At 35.1% G+C, this 26785-nt stretch overlaps 1 protein-coding gene across 1 annotated transcript in view; it reads right to left on the bottom strand.

The window, feature by feature from the left end:
- The window catches only part of Sema3a (semaphorin 3A), a 462166-nt gene that overhangs the window by 288254 nt on the left and 147127 nt on the right, over positions 1 to 26785 (bottom strand). Inside the window, exon 3 of the mRNA XM_016008089.3 lies at positions 7816 to 7893. The gene's annotated coding sequence lies outside the window, so the exon portion shown is untranslated. The remainder of the gene's footprint in view (positions 1 to 7815; positions 7894 to 26785) is intronic.

Below are 26785 nucleotides of genomic sequence, written 5' to 3'. Positions count from 1 at the left end.
GAGGAATTCTGTCTGCTCAACAAAGCAAGTTAGGGTAATAATTAAATTATAAAACTATAATTGGTATTACTCGTGTGAGCTGTAATGTCTTGATATCCTGTGATTTTATGATTGTGAATGTGTTGTTTTATTCCTCTTTGTATTTTGCATATGCTTTTTGTGGTAGCTTCACTTTCAATATCCAATGAAAATTTGAAACTCTGAAGATCCTAATATTATAAGATGTTAATGAACCATTATTTTAGATTTTACTACTATTGTTTTCCATGTTAATATTGAAATTAATAGTTAAAGGGGTCACAGCTGAGCAGTATAAGTCTCTTTAAAGTCACTTAAAAAAGTGTCAGCTTCATAGTCCTGTTCAGTAAGGCAATTCTCTGAATACAATCCCACAGTTTTGGTGTGTGGGGGATATCTAATCATGTTTGAGAGAACAGAATTAAAATGCAGAATGTTTAGAGATTTCATCTGAAATCCTGTCTCTTGGTGAAAAATAATTCAATGGTTTGGTTTGGAATTTTTAGCTTGCAGTTTTGGAACAACAATACCAAGAACTTGATGATGGAAGCTCAAGGGAACTGGTGTCCACATATTTCGAAGGAAGCAGAGTAAGTGTTGAACCCTTAAAAAGTGAGGTTTTGTCCCAGCTTTGATGTGTAGACTAAATGGTTACATTGAAAACATGGAGTTATGCACAACATTCTTCAGATATAACTATTACTAATACACTGTTTCCTTACACTTGTTTCTTCATTGTTACATTTATTTCTGGTTAAATTCTGTAAAGTAATTACTGAAGAAGAAAGGACTAGGGTTGTTTCCATAGCAACTGCCTCAGACCTCAGGCAATTCCCCAGTGAATCTGGGTAGTACTTGTAGACATAAATTGTTTCAAAGGCCAGTTGTGGCCCAACAGGGATATAGTTTTGATGAAACCCAGATGAACTGCAACTGTATTTTAGTCTATACTCCCACTTTAACTATAGTCAATTACCAACAGTAATAGTAGAACAGAAATAACATGAGTAATGAAATCTGCAGACCATCCCAAAGCATCATTTCAGCCAGCCAATGTCTAAACCCTCCTCCATCGACTTCTTACTAAAACAGCTTAGCTTGAATTAAAATGGACAGATGTAGTTTTCCATCTCTTACTGCGGTATAGGTGCCAATAGTTATATAAAATGATACTAAAAATTTGGTCAGAAAAGAAAAAAGACATATTACTTATTGTCACTTTAGACATCTGTTTCTGAGAAGTAGATGGGGGAGTTTCCATCCCCATCAGGCCTGTGGATACACATTGTTGTCATTTATAATAATACTGGAGAGAAGTAGGACTAAGTAAAATGTACTTGATTATTTGTTAAGATTATCATGCAAATTCCAATTAAACCAGGCAAGTTTCCTCTGCCTCCCTAAACCCCAGAGGAAGGGATAGCAGAGTATAAAAACAAAGAGAAATTTATTCATCCCTTAAGTCCAAGAGAATGATAAAGTGCAATCACAATGTAGAGCATTGCCAGAACTTTGGAGAATGACAAATTATCATTAAATCAATTTACGTAGAGAAGGAGAGTTGGCAAACTTAGAATAAGCAAGACAATTATAGCTAATGACATGGAGAGTTGATTAGCACTGGATGTAAATCCTACTGGCAGACATAGGAATTGCTATGAAAATATCAACATCCTTAGATTGCTCTGAAAATATGAATAATCATTAAATGTAATGAATCTATGCAAGCTACCAGAGAAACCTGAAATTACTAGATAAAACATTCTATATGCATCCTTTGGGGTCCACAATGAAAAATTTCAATGTAGTGATCTACAACACACCCTCTAATCCATTCTAGCCTCAATCTTATCTCCAGACATAACAGCATTTACAGAGCTACTCTGATATCTGACTCATCAAGACCAATGTCTAACAGCAAATTACTTGACACATGGAAATCAGGTAAGAAAAATAATAATGGCAAACAACACCATATGAAATAAATCACTAAAGAACTTGTAGGAGACAAAGACAATGAGGAAAATACAGAATATGACAAAGTATGATTGATATTCTCTAGAAATAAAATACATTTGTTATATTAAAACCAAACATGCAAGTGAACAGGCGATAAGACAAAGAAGCATACAAGCAGATGAAACTGTTGGTACTTAAGATTAGAAAAAGTAAATGAAAATTTAAACAGAAAAATTGAAAGACAAAGTAAAGAAAAAATTCAATCGTTAAAATAATAAGAATACAAAATGGAGTCATAGATGTAAACTAAAATTAATGGAGATATTAAGTAAGTTAAATATCAAGATTTTTAGGACTCGGGTTGTATGGATAAAGTCAGCTGAGTAAGGTACTGCCTCCATGACTCTGCTCCATTTCTGCCTGTATGTTCCTGCTTGAGTTGCCTCCCTGACTCACTTCGTGAGGCACTACAACCGTAGGCTCAATTAAATCCTTGGTTCTCCCATTGCTTTCTCTCATAGTGCTTATCACAGCAACAGAAAGCAAACTAACATCCCACCTGTAATATATGTAAACTCAAACCATTACCATAAAGCAGGCATTACATAATGATAAAAGTGCCAATTCAGCAAGAAGATACCCAAAGCATAAATACATGAGAATCCATAAAACAAGCACAGAATACTGTAGTGCGAATATCACCACAGAATACAGGAAGCAATAATTTGCATAATGAACGAAAAATACAATTTTACAAGAACAGGAAGAGATTTTGTCAGATGCTATAAGCAGAAATCCAGGAACAAACAAACAAAACCAAGCAAATAAGCAAACAAACCTCTAAATCTAAAGAGGGATCTAACGAGGAATACCAAGCACCTGAATCCAATCACTTTATAAAGCACTAATCATCTTTCTGTGAAGAGCAGCTGTGCTGAACAATGTGATGGTTCCTATTGGCAATCAACATGGCAAGGTCTGTGATCCTGGAGGAAACGGTCAGGCATGTCCATGAGGGATTATCTGGATTAATCAGGGTGGGAAGATTCACCCTAAATGTGGGCAGCACCATTATTCACCAGTCTTGGGGGAAGCTAGTTGAATGCAAGCATTCACTACTCTCTGCTTCCTGATTATGTTCACTTGGTGAACCCACAACTACCTACAGCTCTTGTAAGCATGTCTTTTCAACATGACAGACTGTGTCCTTGAATCCTGAGGCACAATCCACCTTTCCTTACTGAAGTTGCTTTTGTCTTGTTACGATTATCAAATCATCAGGAAAGCACACTAAAACATTTGACCTATTTCTCATCTATTTCCAAGGGATTTTTTCTCCTAGAGAAACAAACACATGTCCACTCAAAGATTTATCTGCAATAACTCATAGAAAATCAATTTAAAAACACTCAAAATAAAACTTATTCTCAACTAGCACTAGACTTGAAAAAAATAACTTCATTATGAACACATAACAGAATAAAATTTAGCAATAATAATTAGATACTCATACACACAAGTATAGGTATTTCTAAATAATGATGTTAATTGAATAATATTAAAATTATTCTGGGAGTAGGGATACATAGAACTCCCTGAGAAGGGGAAAGTTTTATGGGTAGACTGGGAGCAGGAAGGGATAGGTGGAGGAATGATTGGGTGTGTGTGTGAGGGGGGAGTAGCAGGAAGGGAGAGGGAGGTACAGCTGGAATTGGGGAACATTGCAGGTGTGTGGAAACTTAGTACAGTGGAAACTTCCTGGAATCTGTAAGTGAGATCCTAGTGAGGAATCCTAGTAATGGAAGATACAGAGTCTGAAATGCCCATCTTTTGTGCCAGGCAAGGCTTCCTGTGGTGGAACGGGGTTACATTTGGTTGAGTTCTTGGCTGAGAGGTTCCTGTGGAGATCCTGAAACAATCCAGGCTCATGCTACAATAAAAGGTTTCTCTCTGAAAATTGACAGAGGAGCCTTGTTGCTGAGGACAGCATCCACACAGCTCATTGAACACAGAGAGGTTGAGCTGGTGCCTGAATGCTGCCTTTGCCCCTACATTCTTGTCTCTTTGGTATAGGAAGGTACTCTGCAGGCTATGGGAAGAGAAGCCTGGACACCAACCCAGACGCAAAACCTTCCACCTACAATCTGTCCTGCCTCAAGATGTGCTGGGGCAATGGAGGCACAGAATGTGTGGGAGTGGGCAACCAAACACGACTGGAAAGAAAAGAAAAGAAAAGAAAAGAAAAGAAAAGAAAAGAAAAGAAAAGAAAAGAAAAGAAAAGAAAAGAAAAGAAAAGAAAAGAAAAGAAAAGAAAAATCAATGAAATGATTCCTAATGATATTCTGATCAGAGTCATGTCCAGTTGTCATCTAGGAGGCTTTCTCTGGCAACAGATGGGAGCAGATGCAGAGACCTACATCCAGCCAATATTCAGAGAGTCTAAATTGGAGGTTCTCCATCAGGTCTCTCCTCTTGGAGATAGAAGAATCCCACAGAAGAAGGGCAGGAAGATTATAAGAGTCAGAGGGGATGGAGGACACTGGGAGAACACGGCCCTCATAATCAACTAAGCAGAGCTCACCTGGGTTCACAGAGACTGAAGCAGCAAGCTGGCATGGTTCTGTACCAGGTCCTCTGCATATATGCTATGGCTGTTATCTTGGTATTTTTATGGGAATCCTAACAGTGGAAGTAGGGGTATGTCTTTGACTCTTTGGCCTGCTCTTGGGACTCTTTTTTTCCTATTGGGTTGCCTTGTCTAGGCTCCATATGAGGGCTTTTCCCTTGTCTTATTGTATCTTATTTCGAAAGTTTGGTAGTTTTATCTTGGAGGTCTGCTCTTTCTGAAGGGAAGCAGAGATGAGAGTGGATCTGGGAGAGAAGGGAGTTGGGATGAGTGGGCTGAAAATGAGGGCCTTCATCCTTGAACCCAATGGCAATTATAGACCACTGTTCATATCAGCATTGTGATTACACCTTCTTCCTTCACATGCACACATTCTTAATTTTCCTTATGAAGTGATATGGGATTTTATTTTCCTCATTTCTCAGTCAGTGCTTCCTCCTCTCACCTATAGCCTCCTTGAGGTCTTTGTCCTTCGCCAGTAAGCACTCAACAATATGATATTGGCATATAATAAATCTAGAATTTATTTAACATCAAACACACCTGAGAAAGGATGTAGCCAGCACTCCATAATGGCAGAAGTGTTCTTGCATTAAGGAAAAATGTATAAAAAGGAATCATGGATCTTGCCATGTTCACATTATTTAAACATATATATTTTTCAACAATAGAAGTATTTGAACCAGCAAAATATATCATCCATCTAACCTTAAATGTTTAAATAAAACTTTCATTTCTATTGCTAAGAGTAAAAATCCCATTCATATTATTTTGTTCAAAATTTCAGAGCATTTTTTAAAATCCCCAAACTTCTCTACCTCCGGTCATGATTATTGCACTCACTACCTCTATGAGACACGTTTTTATATTTCACAAATAAAAGAAACCATGAAGCATTTGACTCCCTGTGCCTCGCTTACATGGCTTAACTTACTGTCCCTGGCTTCACCTGTGTTGGTGAAAAGCAGAGACTCCCCTAAGTTTTCATCCCATTATGTCTCATTTCAGAATTCTACTCTGGCCGGATAAGAGAAAACATTCAGGAAGCTGGTGAGCAGCACAGCAACTACAGCAAATATATTGTTTTCTTAAAAAAAAAAAAACTACAACAATAGATGTTAAGTGAGTGTTAATTGATAAAAGTAACCATAAGTGGTAAAAATATAGGAAATGTGAATCATCTATGTACAGTAAAATCCTGAATTATACATGATCAATACACATTTTCTGTAATTTTTAATAAGAGGGTTGAGGGAAAAGAAAGATAAAATGAAGGCCACATGACTCACACCTTGAAATGAGTATACCAGATTTTCCATACAAATGATATATATGTATACTGGTTTAAGTATACTTAAAATAGTCAAAACATCAAGACATAAATTCAATTTTTCATGATACCGTTTACATATAATATCTGGGAGTTAATTTGAGAAATTTTTGTCATATTTAACACTTAGTCTTTTACAAATATTCATAAGTTTACATACTTCTCTCTACTTCCTTTCAACCCAATAATGTACATTATTCATTATATATAGTGATGTGAGACTCATCAATATGCACGGTTGAAGTTTTTATGAATTGATTCTTAAGATACTTGCTCTATAATTAATTCAACACTAAAAGACTATAATGGTGCCGGGCAGTGGTGTTGCACGCCTTTAATCCCGGCACTCGGGAGGCAGAGGCAGGTGGATCTCTGTGAGTCCGAGGCCAGTCTGAGCTACCAAGTGAGTCCCAGGAAAGGCGCAAAGCTACACAGAGAAACCCTGTCTCGAAGAAAAAAACAAGCAAACAAACAAACAAACAAAAGACTATAATGACAGGCACTAAAACCACACCAAATTGCAATTTTATTTTCACGAATGTAGAATGCCGTCTAAGTCATGCCTGACAAATGCACCTTTTGCATATTCCCTCCTAATTTTGTGTCTTTTGAAGATGTTATAATCAGAGAATCAGAAACTGATAATTTGGTAAAAAGAAATTAAATGTTTAATCTTGGTGTGTATGCTACATCCATAAAAAAACCATCCAGGGAATTAGTATGGGCAGAGGGAGCTGAAAATGAGATCATTCTAACAATATGTAGTTTATACTGTTGTGCCAACACTAAATACTATAGTCTTAGTAAGAGAATTAAAAATCCATACAATGTACTATGAAGCTTATCAGTTCTAACATATATCTTAAATCAGTGAGTCTGGACCTTATATGGTAAACGTGTGGCTGATGTAAGAGGCTTCTCCACGTGGCTGTTCTAACATTAGCTTCACAAACATGGTCTTACTTTCTTCATATTAATATGAAATATACAGGGAAATTTTACTTATTTGCATTAAGAATAAAAAAATCCAAAGAAATCTAAGAGAATTGGGAAGTTAAAATTCAAAATAAAATTTATGAATTAATTTTATTCTACTTAATGGTCCTTAAGGTAAGAAAGAAACACACATAAAGTCCATGTTTGATTTTCTCCTTTCCAGTTCCACACACATTTTTAACCCCTTTGTTCATTCTCCCGATTCTTTAATAACAACGTGCACCACAAGGCAGAGTCACAAGTTCAATACTGCTAAGTGGTCTCCCTAATTTATACAAAAACAAATCTTGAAACGATGCTGAAATGAGCTAAAATAACCTGTGTGTTCACATTCAGGACTCCTACTGTGGTTTGCATTAAGGCGGATAGTTCAGTTTCACATCTTTGGTGAAAATTAAGGTAACAGTTGGAACCTGACTAGCTCCCTTGTTTCTGGCTCTGCAGTCTTTGAATGGGTTCTGACTGATAGGAACCACATGTGCCCCAGGAAACATAGACAGGGCAGGTTAGCCAGAGGGTTCTTCTGAATGGCAATATGCCTACAGACCAGCTACCTCTCTTGGGAAGCCTCTGAGAAAAGTGGTCAACCTAGAGAAATTCCTAAGCATGAGGATTTATTAATCCTTTTATTAAAAAATTGTAGCAATCAACTTTCTGATATTTATTCTAAAACTGAAATGTGGCCTTCCTATAAAGTGTTTTCTTAAAATGTTGGAACTCTCTCAAATGCCCAAATCATTCCACAGAAGAGTACTCTGTGACAAAATGAAGTGCTCTTAACTTATAAAATGTATCTTCTAAATTACCCGCAAAGATATATATCAGTATATCTAATTTTTATGAGAATTTTTAATATCCAAAAACATATATTTAAAAAGAATCTTACCTCCTTCAAGTTCTTACTACCGGAGAAACATTTCTTCAGCCCAACTTGTTATTTTAAGGACCTGAACATTTTAAGTGCCTACAAAAATAACAAGATCATTGTTAGAATTCAGTCTAAATTCAACATTTAGGCGTCTTAAGCAGAGGTTTCTCAAAACCAAAAGTTACCCTCAAAGGCCTTGAACTCCTTCCATATCTTTACTAGAACAGTAAAATGGCAATCCGGAAAGAGGCCGTAGCAGGCAGGCATTAACTTCAGCACCATCTTCTTTGACTCCACAGAACAAGTTAACAATTAATATTCACTAAGCATATTGAGGATCCTTGAAATAAATTGTGTTTGGGGCTCTCATAGAAGAAGCTGCAACCCTAACACACGCTACTGCTTTGTCTTAATGCTGTGATGTTCTCAGCATTTCATCAATGTTGAAAGGCTCCCACTGACCACACAGCTAAACAGTCCATCATGCTACTTCAACATTTCACTTCAACAACAGGTTTGTATTCATTATCTATATTGTTATTCTGACTAAAGACAAAGGGTGAGGTAAGAGTTACGACTGAAATTTTTAAATAAAAGTTCAAAACAAACTTAAGCAATTTCATTATACTTTACCACACACTTTGTAAGAGTGACTAGATATCTATCACACTGAATAAATAATAAAAAGAAATTAGAAAACCAAATAAAATAATTAGAATATGACCCAAGATTTAATATTTTATTTTTAGAAAGAATAAGTTGCTCAAAACAAAAAGAGTAGAGAAGTGGAGATTCAGAAGATTCAAAGATTTATCTCATTAAACTTAATGTTATCAAAGTTCAAAGAACCAGTAGTGTGTTATGTTCTAAGTGCTGAACTAACAGCTACTTCATAGCTAGACTATGTTTTTGAACTGTACAATTTTGAGAAATAAAGAGTATTTTATACTGCTGTATTTTTGAGAACTATATGCTATTCTTTTAGAGTCAATAGATATTTATTATTACTCTTGCTATGCGAAAAAATTAGAGAAAAAACTAAGCCTTGGTTTAAGCAAAAGAATAATTCTTTAATCCAATTGTGAAGACAGATGTCAATGCCACTTTAAACATCTGTTGGATCTGTGTATTATAGGGTAGTGAGATTGTTTCAAGGAATTGATTAAGGGGAAAAGGCCTTGTGGCAGGAGGAGTGTTTCTGAAGTCTCGTCTATCTAGAGTTTTTCATTTTCCTGGTGCCATGGTTAGCAATCAAAATCTCATGCATGAAGCAAAATCACTGAGCCACATTCACAGTTTTCATCTGTGTAGATATGAAATTCCTATAATACATAACAAGAACAGAGTCTGAGAAAGTTAGATAGGAAAAGCTAACTCTTAACAATGAGGGAAAGCGGCATAATTGGGTGGAAGAATTAGGCTGAGCATACAGCATTTGCCTAGCAGCCAGCCTGGAAAAGAAAGAAATAGAAGATGGAGGAGGGATAGCAGCTACAAAGGCTATCTCTTAATGTCCTGAGGACTTACCTTCAGGCTTTGGGAGGAGAAAAGAGACTCCTCAGGATGTGGGGCTGAGGAGCTAATAGAGCGCTATCTCACCTCCAATCTTAATGATTTAAGTGGTGTTAGGAGGAAATAGCTGCCTCTTGAAAGATGGTGTGAGAAGCAGTCAGGAGGCTTCAGGTGCAAAGAAGATAAGGGAGAATACACAAAAGTGTTTGAAGATAGAAAGGCTTTGTTGGTGAGGTCCAGAGAGCATCAGGAGACAATCAGGAGACAGAAGTAGAGGATCAGGATTAGTTTTAGTGATGGCGATGACATGAAAGTTCTGGGTTCTCTTTAGTGACTGACATAAAGCAAGAAAGTGGGCATGATAAGGTAAGTCCTGAGTTTCCCCAAACAGACAATAGTGATTAGTCTGAGTGTCAGTAGGATCAAAGGGATGTTATGATTTTTTTGCTAGGAATGTTCAGGAATTAGGGGTATCCACTGTACTCTTGACCTGAAAATGGGTGTTTTCTGAGACAGATCTTTCTAAGTTAGCATAAAGGCAGTCTTTCCTGCCTCTTGCACTGCTGGCCTGGAGGAGAAGGGTGTCTGTCATATGTGGACTTCCTTCTAGCATACATAGAGAACTGGAATAAGAGGAGCAAAGATGCTGGACATGGTTAGGGATGTCCTCTTGGTGACATTTCATCTGCAATATGAAGAGCTTTGTGAATATCTTAGGAATAAAAAAGGAGCAATAAACAAGAGTGCTCTGAGGTTAGATCATATGCAGAAGAATATCCAGAAACAGATGAAGTCATCAATTGTGAGAGAGCAGGGTGATGGGATGGAGGCAGTGGTGCGAGATGTAATTCAAGGACTGCTGTGACCAAATTCAAAACAAGAACTACAAATATTGTTGACACCTATCCCATAAAAATAACTTCCTACTCTATAAAAATATACTAGTTAAGTGGAGATAGTGCAGAAAACACAGGCACATGCGCACACACACACATACATACACACACACACACACACACACACACACACACACAATGTAAATATTATAACAAAAACAGCTTATTTCCATAATAAAGGCCTCACAGTACAATCACAATATTGATAAAATATCACTCTACTAAACAGACTATAACTCAAAAAACTAGTTACAACTATAGTTGGATGTGTTTACTTGGCAGGATATGCTGTCCACAGCCTTGAAAGCCCCGAGAACATCCTGCATAGATGCGCTGGCCCACCTCTCTGGAGAAGATTAGATGAGCCAATGATGCAACCACAGACACAAAGTAACTGTTCCAACCTGACAGTTCTTTTTTATAATCCACACTATATAATTTTTCTACAAAAGAAAAAAATCTGTCAAAAGGCGCTCCATTAGTGTCAGGTAAAGATTCCTAAGGTACAAACTCTTTAAATTGCTGTAAATGATAGTAACAAGGAAACTTAAATGGGAAATTCCTAATGCAAGTAGATTAAAATTCTTTATCTTATCTGTTTCTTCTCTTTGATCCTGGCATTCTCTTGGAAACTCTAAAGGGATTGTGACTTTAACAAATACAATGTCTGGTGGTTCTTGCACTGATGTATTATGAACAAATAAAGCATTCTACTCTCCACTGAACCTGTTTTTATTAAGCAATGATTTACTAAGAGTTTTGAAAAATGAAACTGATACTGGCCATTTAATTTAAAAACCACAGTACATTTATTAGAAACACTGAAAACTGGCATTAATATTGGTAGGAAAGTTGATTTCAAATTTAAAACATCTTTCTCTTCCCCATTTCTTGTCTTTAATTTCTTTTTCTTTTTTCTGTTTGTCTATCATAAGAAAAGGAAGTTAAGATTTGGGCAATCACTTGGAATAAGTCAAAAATTATCAATTGAGATTTAATTTTATGTACCATGCAGGATTCCAAATAGTTTTGATTCAAAATAATAGACTGATAATATTTCTATTAAGACAAATATTTTAATATTTAAATTACATTCAAGTGTATACAATTTAGTAATTTTAAATCATTATTTATCATTACTTTTAGAATACTTATTAAACAAATTTAATTACTTAGGACGATTTGCATTTTGGGGTTTTGACTATGGCCTCACAAATACTGGGAAAGCATTCTAATACTGAACTGCATGCTTATCTTTTCGTTTTCTTAGTTTGCATTGGGAGATGGGGTCTTACTGAGTTATACAGGCTAGTCTTCAACTCTCCAGTGCTTGTGTAATTGGTGTTTCAGGCCTGTACCACCAACAAGTTCTCTTCAGGAAATGTTTTAAGTGAGAAATTAAATTACACATTTGATATTTGCATCAAAGGTATAGGCTAATGCATTTGAAATGCTAGGGATGGGGCTCACCAATACAAATTAGTGCCACATTGGGCCGCAGAAGACCTAATACAGCTTCCAACATCCATACCAATGCTCTTATTTACCAAAGATGAAAAAAAAAGGGGGGGTTTAATTTGCTCAACATACTTCTGTGGAATCTGTCTTGTAAGTAACTTTTTTTGATCATTCTTCATTTTGGAATATTATCATCTTTTAGTTTAGAATAGTCTTGAAACAAAACATTTCATTGTTTTATTTTACACTAACATTATACTGGCCATATGAAAAAAAAGAATAATAAGACCTTCATAATAAATAGTGCCCCAAATTACCTTTTTGGTTTTACAGCAGATGTTAACTTGACCTGAACAAATATTGGAGATAATCTGGGCACCTTGAAAGATCATAAAGGAAGCCCCACTGATAATCAATGTTTGTTTAAAAAAATCTTCCTTTAAAATTCAAGGAAAATAATTCATATAAATGGTTTATAAAAATCATATAAATTGTTATTAAAATAATCATCTATCACTTTAAATCATTAAGCTCATTTATTTGATAAGACTATCTTCTAAATTTTTATTCATATATATCATATGATAGCTACAAATTATTTTCATGTAAATGAACCTTATGAAATATATCCTATCATATGAATGACATTCTGTTATACACTTATGGATCAATGCTTTGCTCAGCCATCATCAGAGAAGCTTCCTCCTGCAGCAGATGGGAACAAATACTGAGACCCACAGCCAGTCATTATGCAGAGAGTAAGAGACCTTGGAACTCTCAGCCCTAGACAGGATGTCTTCATCAAACCCAATCCTCAGGGCTCAGGAACTCAGTGGAAAAAGGAGGCAGAAAGATTGTAATAGCCAGAAGGATTGGAGGATATCAAGAAAACAAGGTCCCCTAAATCAATATGACCAAAGCTTATAGGAACTCAGAGACGGAGGCAGCATGTACAGGGTCTTACATGGGTTGGCACCAGTTATGGTCCTGGAACTGAAAGCAGAAGTGGGCAAATGTCCCCAGAAGCTATCTCCAACTGATAACCACTTGCAAATGAAAATTAAGTTTCCTCCAAGGGAGTCTCACTGGGAAAACAAACTACTCTTAAGGGTAGGCTGAATGCCCCGCAGTAGATGGTCTACAAAAATGATCTCAATGGAATCTTTGGAAGTACCTTGTCTCATAATGTCATGTCTGGGCACTTCCATTTTTTTAAAATCTTATTTATTTTATTACATTTTTATATTTCCTTTTCTTCTGTCTTCCAACTGTGCAGGTCCTTTGCACATATATCATGGCTTCCAGTTTTGTGTGGCCATGGAATTCCTGAGTGTGGGAATGAGTGGGCCTCTGTTTCTTGTGTCTTCTTTTAGGTTCTTTTCCTTCTGTATTTTTTTGTGTTTGTTTGTTTTGTTGTGTTTTTTTGTCCAAGTCCAATTTGTTAGTTTTGTTTTAATTTATTTTATTATTATTCCAAAGAAGCCAGGTTGTTTTCTAATGAGAGACAGAAAGGGGGTGGATGCAGATTTGAGGGGAAATGGGAAGCGACTGGCAGAAATAAAAGAAGGGTAAACCATAATCGGAATATATTATGTGGGGTAAAATCATATTTTCAATAAAAGCAAAAGAGAGAACTATACCCTGAGTACAGCATGTAAACAATAGAGATAAATGCATAACCATCCCTGTAGAATCCTTAGTTATGTTGTGTAGATTTTGTCATGATTCTAATTAAATAAAGTGTAAGCTTCTCTCTCAATTCAATCACAGCTAAAAACATTATTGAAACATTAGTTCTTCACGTTTGTGACACTATTCTAAAGGAGGCTTTCCAACATAATTTACTATTTTTATTTTTGAAACTTTATATAGTATTGATTCGCTTTTCACTAGCAGGCTGATTTTAATTCCATCATGCCTAAGAATTAGTTCATGTTTTAATACCAACTGTTAGACATCTAAGCATTTATTTTTTCTAAAGTTCTATTATCATCTATATGAAAACAAACTCTGAGGACAAAACATTCAAAATCATGAGAAGAGTGAAGATTTTGAGTCTCTAGCACCAGATAGTAATTCCCCCCAAACACAGCTATTAATTTGAAATTCTTTAGTGATAAATCAAGCTAATTATGTTGTCTGTGGTTTTTGACATTTGATCTAAAGGCTTTCATTTTCAACTAATTTTCTTTAAACTGATATTTTCCCTCTTATGTTAGATGGTACCATTTAAACATTTACTCTTGTAATAATTAGAGTTTTAAGAGATACATAGGAATATCTTTGAGTCAGTTTGCAATAAGTCCTCAGATATATGCTCTCTTCCTATATGTTTTCCAAGAGGGAAATCCTTTTTGTTTTTAAATTCCCTACTATAAATTTCCTACCATAGCTTGTCATGCCCACTCAAAACCCAGTTCTTATTGTATGTACCACACATTCTCGTTCATGTATTGAATCATCAACTGTTGCTCTAAGGACATTATACCAGCGGCTGGGGTGAACAGAGGAGAGGGGTGGATGAGTTTGACCAATGTGTTCTTAGTTTACATTTGAAGTGGAGCAAGAGGCTCAGGTTTGCTATTGCACAAAGGATGATTGCAGAAAACAATAACGTACTGTCCATGTCAGAAACTAGTAAGAACTCATTTTGAAAGTTTTCATCACAAAGAAATGATAAATGTTTATGGAGAAAGGAATTTTTAACTTGATCTACACATCACATAATATATCCATAAGTTAAATATTAAGTTACTGTTTATATGTATGATTTTATGCTTTTAAATTTTGTGTATAAATTTTTTAAAAAATTAATTCAAATATGAGTAATAGCCCATTTGTAAAGAACTCATTCACCTAACATTCTAGAACCCATAGGCTCCTCTTAGCACTCCCATCCCCAAACAAACACCAAACTCAAAACTAATCGTTTGATGCCTATAAAGCCGTATTAGAACTCAGGGGGTTTATAGTTGTACAATTGAAATAAAATGCTAATCTTTCGAGGAAAGCAATCTATGATTTGCTTTCCTGAAACATTGTGAACATACAAACTATGGGAAAACACCACAGCATAAGACAAACTTCCTGCATCATCATCTTCATACGTGGTGTTTTGACATTCATGGGACAGTGGCACGTGACTACAGCCACCCGGGGAGCAGAAGCTTCAGTAGCCAACTATGGTATGCCATTCTGCGTTTCCTTCCCCCAGGAGACTAGTGTGGATTTTTTTTTAACTTTAGAATTATGACACACAGCCTAAGCTGTCTTGTGATGGATATAGAACATGTGCAATATACAAACTTTATTGTTTCTAGGAACACAGATGTTGGGGTCAACTTTGTGTTTTTTTTTTCTTTATTCCTTTCTTCCGTCTTTGTTTTTTAATACCATAGTACAACCTAGTTTAGCCTAACTTATGGACTAATGCAACAGAAAGCACACAAAGGTGAAAGAAAGAAAGATGTTAAAACACACACACACACACACACACACACACACACACACACACACACACACACACACACACACTACACAGTGTCGGAGATGTTAACATTGCCTAGCCAAGAACTGTCCTTTAGATAGGACTCATTTTGTGCTGTCTACACTAGCAAGAATTCCAGGGAGCTGGCAGCTAGGAATTGGACTGACAATTATTTTCCTAAGAAAAGCTATTTCAGGTGGAGACTCGGCTCAGTAGCAAAATGCTTGCCTAGCATTCATGAGACCCTAGCTTTGATCCCTAGATCTAGAAATGAAAAAAAAATTATTTTTCTAAATATACAAAGGAGAAATAAAATTAATAACAGAGAATGTTGTTACATTTCCTTTAATCTCATAATAATTCTAACACTATACAATAGACTATGAATAGTAAATGAATATCAAGTTAATTGAAGAGAATATTATTAGGATAATTGATTGCTAGTTATAATCTTCTATGTATTTTATCCAATGGATTGGAGCAGGAAGCCGATCATCTCCAATAAGGTAATCTCATCAAATCAAATTTCACAGAGCAGTAAAAGAACATACTACAGTGAAAGTCAAAAGTAAGAGTTAACGATGGGTTTGAGAGTCAGGCGAGCTGGTATACTAGGTGAATATATGTGGTGAAAGGAAGGGGCAGGAAGTGCTCTGTTGCCTTTACCTTCTGACATCTTTGTTTTGTAATGCCATCTGAATGTAGGCACAAACCCCATGAAATAAAGACTACAAGCTCTGAGAATTCCAGACTTTCTACATCTCCATGTCTGATATACTCAACAACATTATGATTTTAAGGACATTGTTTAAAATCTAGTTAGATGTGGCAAAGGAGATGGGAAAGACCATGGGGCCTCGACCCTACATAAAGAACTACAGGTAACCAAGGAGTCCTGAGAGTGGGAGAGACAGGCTTCCCCAGGGAAGAGCACAAAAATTCGTTATACAGTACCAAACCGTCAGCCCTGAAAACACAAATAAAATTAACATTGCACCAACTGAGCAAGACTTTATGTATTTAGGAATATATATACATATATATAGATATATACACAATATAAGTATGCATGTAATAACAATAAAAATATGCCATAAGTTTGAAAGAGAGCAAGAAGATATGTGTGGAAGTGTTTAGAGTAAGGGCAGGAAAGAGAAAGTAATGTAATTATATTATAATATCAACATAAATAAAAAATGAATAACAGAATTATTAAGGTATGAAATCATAATAAAAAGAATAAAAAGCTACCTAGATCACTTTTTATAGACTAGACACACATAATGGCTTCTAACTCTTAAATAGTACACATAAAATTTATTCTTCTTGTAAAAACAGTAGTACATACTAAATTTGGTGAATAATATCCAATTTACTCCTAATAATAATTATTATTGCAATTGGTATATATTAATGGGATAAATGCGCCATACATTCTTACAAATTTCTGTTCTAAACAACTAAATTTACCATTGTCTTTATTGCCTTATTTAAGAACTCTATAATAAACTTTTTCTATAATAACTTATTTTAATGTATTCAAATTTATGTATTGTATCTTACATGAATATATTTTGATTCTACTGAATTTTAATTATTAATTGACTCAACAATTTGAGAACTCAATATAAATGCTTACATTAAATAATCAGTTTTTTATTTTTATACCTCTTTTTTATTTGTTTGGCATTTTTAAAATTAAGTGCTTCTTGTTTTTATTGTCTTCTACTTTTTCTTGTTTTTTTAAATGCTGATATGAAATTGTATAATTGAACATAACTATTTCAAATTATATTTACGTCTAGATTATATAAGGACCTATCTGGAAACAAATCAGCTAACATTTTCAAATTTTAATAATGCAAAACTAAAGAATGTAAACCCACGAATGAGCAGAGTACTTATTTCACAGCACATGGAAAGTAAGCCTGTCACAGGCTGCCGTACAAACATCCCTCTGTCTTGGAATCCCACAAGTGCATTACCCTTCTACCAAGTAATTAACAAGATGATAGCGGTGGGCTAAGTCCATATATTACGTTATTATCGGAGGAGAGAGGGGCAGGGGAAGAGAGAGAAAGAGAGAGAGAGAGAAAGAGTTACCATTAGGTGCTCCTGTGAATCTTCCTTCTTATTACTTGCTGATGACTTTATGAAGCAGATTTTTTAATCTTCCAGAATCATATTTTTGTCTTAAAACCAGAATCGGATATTTTCCCCCAACAGCTAGTGTCCAGATGTAAAAAGAACGGAAAGTGGCGGTAGGGTGCCCTCAATCGAGGTGATTAAATGCAGGCTCTGCACTCTGTCAAAACCCTTTTCCTGCCTCACATTTTCTAAAAATGGAAAAGGTGAAGCTTTCACACATAGCGGGCTCCAAATAAACAGTGCGCCCAGCACACAGCTCGTGATACCAGCAAAAACATTTTCTCACACATCAGGAAATTCTTCTGCTAGCTGGTCCCTTCCATCCTAATAGGACATTTCTCCATATTAATGTGAAATTCAGTGTAGGAACCCTGAAAATTCTGCATCCCTCAGGCTATGTGTGTCCCAAAGAAGCATTAGCCATGTGTAGCCTTAAGGGACTTTTATACAAAATTTACTGGAGTAACATATAGTTTACTCGGAAGAGAAAAAGAAAAGAAAACTGGGTCACTATGGTGATTGCTGGTAACATAAACCTATTAAAGTTATTTTACTTTTCTGTTTTTTACCTTCCTGTTTTTTAGAGAGAAGCATTGTGTTTAGAAGATGAAGCCTGAACTAGATGATAGTTACCCATGAAGTTGTTGATCAGTGGCTGCCATAACTATCGCGCATTATTCACATCATCCAGCCAGCATCCTAAGGCTGACAGGCTGGTGTTTGGTTATTGTTGTTGTTCCTGTGTTTTGGGTTTGTTGTTGTTTTTAACCTTTTAGTTTTAACTCGTGTGTGATATACACATGCTTTGCCTAAATAATACTATGTGTTTTCAGTTTGAAATCTGAAAATTAAACACCTCTAACGGCTCTTCTGTGTCTTGCTGTGTGCTCTTTCTGTCCTGACGTTTGCAGTACATTTCACATTCGCTATACTTCACTACCCCTTGTCTCAACATATTCCATCAGTTATGATGGTCTCTGAGTGGCCGATCAATTATTTAGCTGAAATAACTGTTCTCTGGTGGATAGCATTCTTAGGATGAACTCCTTGAAATGCAACCACCCCAGAAAATCATTCACTACAAAATTGAATTGGACACATCATATTTCTAAATAATCTTTGAAAATGTGACTTAAGAAAATGTATTTGTTTCTTAAAATTCAAACAATTAAGAAATACTAATAACTGTTATATACTGGAGAAGAAATTGTATGAATGGTTAGATAAATGTGACATTTTTTAAAGAAATTTGTCATAAAGTACTTTTAGGTCATACCAGAGCCTCTGTTTTCTTTTTCATTGAAATGAATGAGCAATAATCATTTCTTAAGCAATTTAGCATGAAATTGCCACTTTTGAACTTATCAAATGAAAATATGTGCATTTGAAGATAAAATAGGTATATTTCTTATTTGACTCCATGACTTTTTTAGCTTCTAAATGTTAATATCAAATTGATAATCACAAATTAGTTGGTAATTACTTTGAAATCCAGTTTAAAAAGAGAAATCACTTAAAAACCACGGCCAGTTTTATAACTTAGTGTTTAGGCTTCACTTGCTTGTTAGAACTTTTGCTGTCAGTTACCATGAGGCATGTAAGAAATAAATCCTCGATCATAAGAACCCATTTTGAAAATAAAGCATCTTAACCTGATCACCGACAAACAAAACAGAGGAAAACCCCACTATTTTGAAGCTACTCTTCCTCACTATTACCACTGCATAGGGATTGATCTTCCACTTCCCATCTTTCCACGTTGTCCATTCTTGACATTCACGTACTTCTTTAATTTCTTTGGGGGTTTCATTTTCATCATAAAGCTGTAACTGTGTTAGACATTTACAGGATTAGCACATGCTTAATGTAATGGCAGTTACTCTGGTCGGTGATTTTACACCTGCCGCCCTTCCCTCTCACTCATTGTCTCCTGGTGGCGGTGTGAAGGCCGGCTTTCAGGCCTTCTTGTAGTCTGATGGGGCCATCTCTTCTTGGGATTTTAGTATCTCTTTCCGTGTCCTTCATTTCAAATGGCGTCTCTGCAGACTGCAGTGTTACTCCTAGAAAATTTTTCTTTGAGCATCCTGTAGAGTTTTTCTCATCCTCTCTGGCTTTCTCCTGTTTCCATCTGTTGTGAGGAGAATTAGGACTTTCGAACGTGTGTTTCTACTATGTCTGATTTACTTCATGTTCTCCTCTGTCTCAGATCTTCTCTTTATCTTCCATCTTTCAGTCCTTGATTAGAGGATGTTTTAGAGTTCAGGGATTTGACTGAAATCTGACAGGGAATCTTTGACTTTCCTGTTCTTGTATATTTGTAACCTTTTCTGTCTTTTGGAAGTATTCTACTATGTTTTTTAGATGAGATTTCTAGCTTATTAGTATTCTCAGGCCCCTTGGGCTACAATATCCATCTACAATGCTGTTCCAAATCCCCCAGTGCGTTCCTTTATTACTCTTCATCTGTTTATCACTCTCTTTCAGCTGTGTATTTTCACATACCCAGTTTTTAAGACCAAATTTGACTCTTCTATGTGATCTATGCTGCTATTGACATACCCCACACCAGTACTCACCTCAAAGAATTGCTTTTGACTTTTAGAAATTGCTTCATCATGGTATTATTCTTCTATTAGAGTACTCTATCTTAGCTCTTTCTTTTCTGGAAGTTCATTAAGCTTATTTAAAGCAAATGTTTCAATTTTTCCTCCTGAAAATTCACATGCCTTGTATAGTTCCTGGCCAACAAATATCACAATATCTTGGGTAAACATATTCTAAAAACTCCTGATATATGTGGATAAAACATTGAAGAGGTTCCATCCATACCATGTAATTGGTCAGTGTTTGTTTGTACTTGACCTTCTAGGAATTCTTTGTGGGCTTTGAACCTATAGTCAATTCTACCTTAGCTCTGGATGACATCTCTGCTCAAAATTCACCCCAGATCTGCTTTTTATGTCCTGTCACAGCTTTGATATCAGAGAGTGACCAAAATCCCTTTTTATCCCTAATCCAAATTTCATCATTCATCACAAACATGTAAAGTACCTAAGAGGTGATCACATCTTCCCCAGCCTCTTCCTTAGAGACTAGGGGAGACCCAGATGCCTCCTTGGAAGCCACATCTGTGTCTATGCAAACACACTCAGAATACTCTATTATAATCATAGTATGTGAAGAGTTTCTTACATGATTAAGAAAACTTAAAGCAAAATAAAATATTCATTACAATATAGCAAGAGACAAACACTATAGAAGGACGGGACTGAAAAAATATATAGCGTGGGAGGGGATGGTGAAAGATTTTTGCATTTATTAGCATATTTTAGAATAATGTGTTATATTTGGATTTACTTTCTTTATGGTCATGCTAATTTGCAATCATTTCAAGGTAGCAGGTTATGGTAAAATATATTCTTCTGTAAGCTTTATAGTAAGCATAAAACAAAAATTTAGAAACATCAAACCTAAATAATCAGCCAGGAATCAAAACACATTGCAAGAATAAATCCTTAACCACAGGGAATACTATTAGGCAGGGAGAAAAAAAGAAATGAGCTACAAGAAAGCTAGAAAATGGTTAAAAAATACTACAATAAAAACTTATCTATGCATAATTATCTTTTAAAGGTTATAATGGATTAAATTATCAAGTTAAAAGACATATAGTGATGAAATGCATAAAGTTAACAACAAATAACTATGGTTGACGGTAAGACACTTATTCCACCTCTAAGGGCATGTCAAACTCACTTGCTGTGTGACATTAGTTTTCTTACCAGTAAAATGAAAATCACAGTACTGCCTGCCTGTTAGAATTAAACAGTTTAATACTTGCATAACATAATGACTGTCAAATTAGCTGTGGATTACAGATCACTACTTCAATGTTATCTTCCTCATCACCATCAGCTTTACCCATTTTTAATATATTCAAGGGAATGTTCTACTTGAAGAATGATAAAATTATTTTGATGATTTTATAAAAAGAGGAAATCAGATTAGTCATATTTAGACTCATTTTGAGCTTTTGCTTTTTTAAGTAGTAAAAAGTTCTTTCTTCCCAGATGTCTTTAACTTATGTTAAGTTGAAAAAACACCTAACAATTACTAATGGGATAAAACTAAACTAGTTGTGTTCTTTTCTCTATAATACTATTTATCAAAGCCCATAATCAGCAAGAGTATTCAACTCCTTTTGCAAAAATGCAATTCTCTGGAGTTTGTTTGCTGAAGTGAGCACATGTTCTCTTTAGCAAACCTCTTAGTCTGTGTTCTTGTGGCACTAACCACTGCACAATGAAACATGTCACCAGTGACAGACAGACCTCCTTTAGCTAAATCAGAGTGAAAGTACTATTCTCTTCTTATAAAGAATCCATTTTTTTGTGATGAAGAGACATCATATCATTTCCTGAGTAGACATTCACAGAGGGTATTTAAAGCATATGAATTAAAAAATAAATAAATAAAAAGAATTTTGGGAAGAAGAGAATCTTGCAGAAATTGAATAAATAAAAATAAAACCATCCTTGTTTCCAAGCTAAGCACGACCCCTTTTGTATAATGAACTGTAGGTCTCTAAACAAATGGAGAGCTTATTTTTTTTATTATATTCCTTCATGAACCTTATGGACAGATGTGGCCTTAGTCATGCATCATGGTTGATTACTATCATTTCAGTTTATGCAACACAGACTAAGGATTTTATTTTTTAATTTAACATTTAATTTCTTTGGTATTACAGTAGACAAAAAGCAATATCCCATGATTTTTTCTTTGTTATAGCACATCTGCACAATAAAAATATTTATGTCAAATATGTTATGTCAAAAATATTTACAATGTGACTTTACAATCATGTATGTCTGTTTATTCTCTTTCAGAATGTAATCAATTGTTTAAAATGTGGTTTTAAAGATAGTGTTTTAAAGTTTCTTACTATGAATTGTTCCCTGAGGTATTTTAGGCAGTGGAAGAATCAACACCATGTGAAAATGTATAAATAAAAATATCCAAAGAATCATAGTAGTGATGTGTGTGTTAATAATAAGTTGTTATATACTAAATATAGTTAATCTTTAAAAATTATGTAAATATCAAAAATATGGATAGAATGAGTTAATCATTCATTACTGTGTTGAATACCCTCTAACTACTTAATGCAATACACACTTGCTTTAGAAATCACCTCTTACCAGATGAGAATTCTATACAACAAAATACAAAAATTCTTTTGATTGTTAACAGGAATATTCACAATAATTTCAGAGTTCATTTCTTTCTAATTGAAGTTTATTATGAATCTCATTAATAATAAATGACATTGATCTATTTGTTTATGTGCATGTGTGTAAGTATATATATATGTCAGTGTGCATCTGCCATGGCACATATGTGGAGGAGAGAACAATTTGTTGGAATTTATTGTATTCTGTTTTGTGAGTCTCAGAGATCAAACTCAGGTCATTAGGCCTTTACCCACTGAGCCATATCACCAGTTTTATAAAAACTATACTCTATAGTTTATTCTTGGACTATTTCATCTACTAATGAACATCTATACCCAGTGAAAAGACCTGTGTATTTCCCCCGACCACATCCTTCATAACCAACACTCTGCAACTGTCTATCAATCGAGCATTAATTTACACTCAAATCATTATGAGATCCTGTGGTACTTGTCAGTCATATCTTGATAAAATGGTTAATATTATTTAATGTGGTATCTTCCACACTCACCAATGCTGTTCCATTTTAAGTGGCTGAACAATATTGCATCATGATATGTCATTTTAGTTTAAAGTTTTGTGAGATTATAATATAATCATATCGTTTCCTTGTGGTGAAGTATTGTGTCCCCCCAAAATATTGTGCACCCTAATAAAGTTTATCTGAACATCAGAGGAAAAAGCCCAACCACTATAATAAACACAGTGGTCAAGCAATGGTAACACATACCTTTAATCCTATCATTTGGGAGGCAGAGATCAGTCTGGATCTCTGTGAGTTCAAGGCCACACTGGGAACAGAGCCAGGCATGGTGGCACACACCTTTAATCCCAACACTAGCTATAAAGGTCTGGAGGTCTGTACAGACAGAAAGGAAGTGACAGAGCAGGCATGAAGAGGAAGTGATGTAGCTGGGCAGAGAGAGGAAATGAGTGGCAGAACAGAAAGGTATATGGGCGTGGGCATACAGGAAGTACGTCTCTTTGGAGACTGAGGTGTTGGTAATGTGAGGTTGTCTGTGGTTTGTCCTATTCCTTAGATCTCTCAGTTTTTTACACCAACATCTGACTCTGGGTTTTTTTGTTTGTTTGTTTGTTTGTTTTTTATTAAGACCGTTTAGCAATTCGTCTTACATTCCCTCTTCTATTTCCTCCCTCTAAACTCTTCCGTGTACACCTCCTTGCTCTTTATTGATTTCATAGTCTCTTTGTCTTTAATTATGGTTTCATATTATACGTAGCTTTTTATGAGCCCACTCTGTAAAATGAAAGGAAGGTGAGCTGTTGGAGTTTCTTGTTCAAACTGGCAAATCAATTATACAGCAATACAGCGTTCACCATAGTCACAGGAAACACACTGGTTGCCTATGCAGGATATTAATAGTTGTATTATTTAGATACGGTCTTCTGGCTAAGTACTAAATTCTATACAGAATACAGAAATACATTTCTGTATTTTCTAGAATATTCTGCATTTCTAGAATAAAACATTATAAACCAAAACTAAATGTTTTATAATCCACAAATACAAGATATTTTCTGAAACAATTTGCTTTTAACTTATTTCAGTTTTTAAATCTACAAGTGATTTATATATATATACATATATTATCATATATATATATATCATAGAAAGTAGTTCACTTTTATTTTTTATTTATATCATGTGTGGACCTGTACACATGGAGGCCAGAGAGTGTGTCCGGTTACTTGAAGCTGCGAGCATCCCAACATGGGTCCTGGGATTCGACAATCTGGCCCTCATGCTAGGGCAGCGAGTCTTTATAACAAGCCACACCCCCAGATCTAATAACTTACTTTATTTTGTAAAATTTTCTATTAAAAAAGGGACCTTGTAATAAGATGTATCTATCAAATCTTTTATCATATATTTATTGGGGTATAAATTTCTGCTTCATGGAAATGTATGAGCATTTTAAATAATCAGAAAATTTTGAGTAGAGGAGTGGTATAAGCTGGCCTACTGTAGTTAAGTTTTTGTGTGACATGAACATCTTACTCATATACTGAAAATAGTTTCAGAAACTATATTCTGAAATATATAAAATTACTACACTAGATCTCTCATTTTAGTAGGATTTGCAATATTTCAAGTAAGCTAAAACTTATATATCAGAGAATTTCAAGAGATCTTTCAAAGTAAAATATCTAAAATAGTTTTTTCTCCAGATCATGATACATATCCTCTAATAGCAAAGAAGTAATTAATTTTAATTGCAATAATCTTGAAATACTTCATTCAGAAATGGCTAAAATGAAAAAAAAGTAAAGAGAGAGATAAATGGGGGTAGAGAAGGAAAAGCAGTAATGAAAAAAATCTGAAACTTTGTTGTATATCAAGAATTATACTGGGATCCTTTATACAGAGTCAAATCAGCATCGCTGAGATGTTCAATTCATAATAGAAAGTAAGAGAGCATGAACAGTATTCTTGATCCTTATATATTAGATAACTCTGAGACCCTTTAAATAAAATGTGTAGGATATTACTATATTCATAAAGATATATGTATTTAATTTCTCAAAGAATCATTAATTTGAATGAACTCCAAGTTTATAACTTTCCCCACTCCCAGCTCACACAGAAAATGTGGCATTTAATCACACGTTTCAAGGCTAAAAGCATGCAAATGGAGGAAATTTCAATAAAGGACAGCAGCTAGCAAAAATGGTCTGTTTGATAAATGGACAAACCTTGAGATTGTCTTTTTATTTAGGATTTTTAGCATGAGATAAAATGCAAACTAGGATTAATGATACCATGCATGCATTTACCAGAAAATAAATAAGGCACAAAGACAATTATAACATCTTCTACTGTATTAGGATGACAGTTGATTTATTACTGTTTTGAGTTTATGAATTAAATCTTTGTAGCACCTTCGTTTATCTTTAAATAGTCTGTTTTTATTAGCTGGCATATAATTCCCTTGTGGTTATAAATGTATTTTAAGCTATAAAGGAATAAAAGAGCAGGTATAATCATTAAGAATATTAATCATGGAACCAAACTCAGTGAATAGGATTGAAATAAAGAGCCTGGTTAATTTTTATTGGCAGCATGTGTGGAAAAAATATCTAGTATCCTCACTTTTACATTTCCAAAATTTGATTTGTAACACCACGAGGGAATTTGCTAACCATAAATAAGCATGAATGATCCATTTAACAACATGTCTTAGAGAAGGTTCAGACACAAATGAAATGTTCAGTAACTGTAAGAAAGAAAGGAGAAAGGGTTATAGAAAGAGGAAAATATACTTGTGTTTTGAATGAGCAATGTTCTCCTTAGGCTCACATGTTTGAACACTCGTTTCCCAGGTGGTGGCGCAGTTTGGGAAGGTTATGGAACTCTTAGGTGGTGGGGACTTCCACTAGGGGTGGACTTTGAGGTTGTATAACTTGTCTACTTTCTCTTCTCTTCCTCTGCTTTCTCTGTGTGGATGAAAACGATCAGCCAGCTTCCGGAACGGCTGGCTGACCCCAGGCTCCTGCTGCCATGCCTGCCCTGCGGTGACAAACTGCACCTCATAGTATTTGTAAGCCTCCCAAACCCTCTCTTCCCCCCAGTTCATTTTGTCTAGATATTGTATTACAGCAGCAGTAAAAGAACTAATACAGTAATTTGGGAGACAAGAAGCTGATAAGGAAACAAACATGATGCAAAAGACAGAATGGAACAGGCAAAGAGGGCATAGAAAATGGAGTAAATAATTCCAAGTCAAAAACTATGAATGATTCACAGATCACTCAGTCAAGTGTAAATCAGATCACTAGGAAAATTGCGAGTGCGCCGGTAGAGAAGGACATAGTAAAGGGGACTCAGAGACTTCTAAGGAGCATTTAGGCACAGGTTACATTTGAATGAAGGCTTAGTGGAAGTGAAGCCTTGAATTGCATGTAATTTTTAAAACACACTTCAACGGATCATTAAAATGTATTTTAAGTTTTTATGAAAGGTTTTAGTTAAAAAAGATTTGAAGGGAATCCTAGTCAGAGGATAAATTTGGTCATAGCACAATGAATACTTCTAGGAACCTAGATGACATATGTAGCACTGGAAATAAATTCAGGAACAAAACAAGGCAAATCTAACACAGGATAAGGCCAAAGGTCTGTTCATCAAACTTCTGAAAGAGGTTATAGTTAAAACATTAAAATTCAGTGTATAAAATGTATCATTTCTGCTCTAGGTGGGTTATATTATCTGCTTGCTCCCTTGTTTGTATGTA

Source organism: Peromyscus maniculatus, chromosome 3, assembly GCF_049852395.1.
Source record: "Peromyscus maniculatus bairdii isolate BWxNUB_F1_BW_parent chromosome 3, HU_Pman_BW_mat_3.1, whole genome shotgun sequence".
In the NCBI taxonomy this organism is placed as follows: Eukaryota; Metazoa; Chordata; class Mammalia; order Rodentia; family Cricetidae; genus Peromyscus; species Peromyscus maniculatus.
This window is presented reverse-complemented; position numbering and strand designations above follow the sequence as displayed.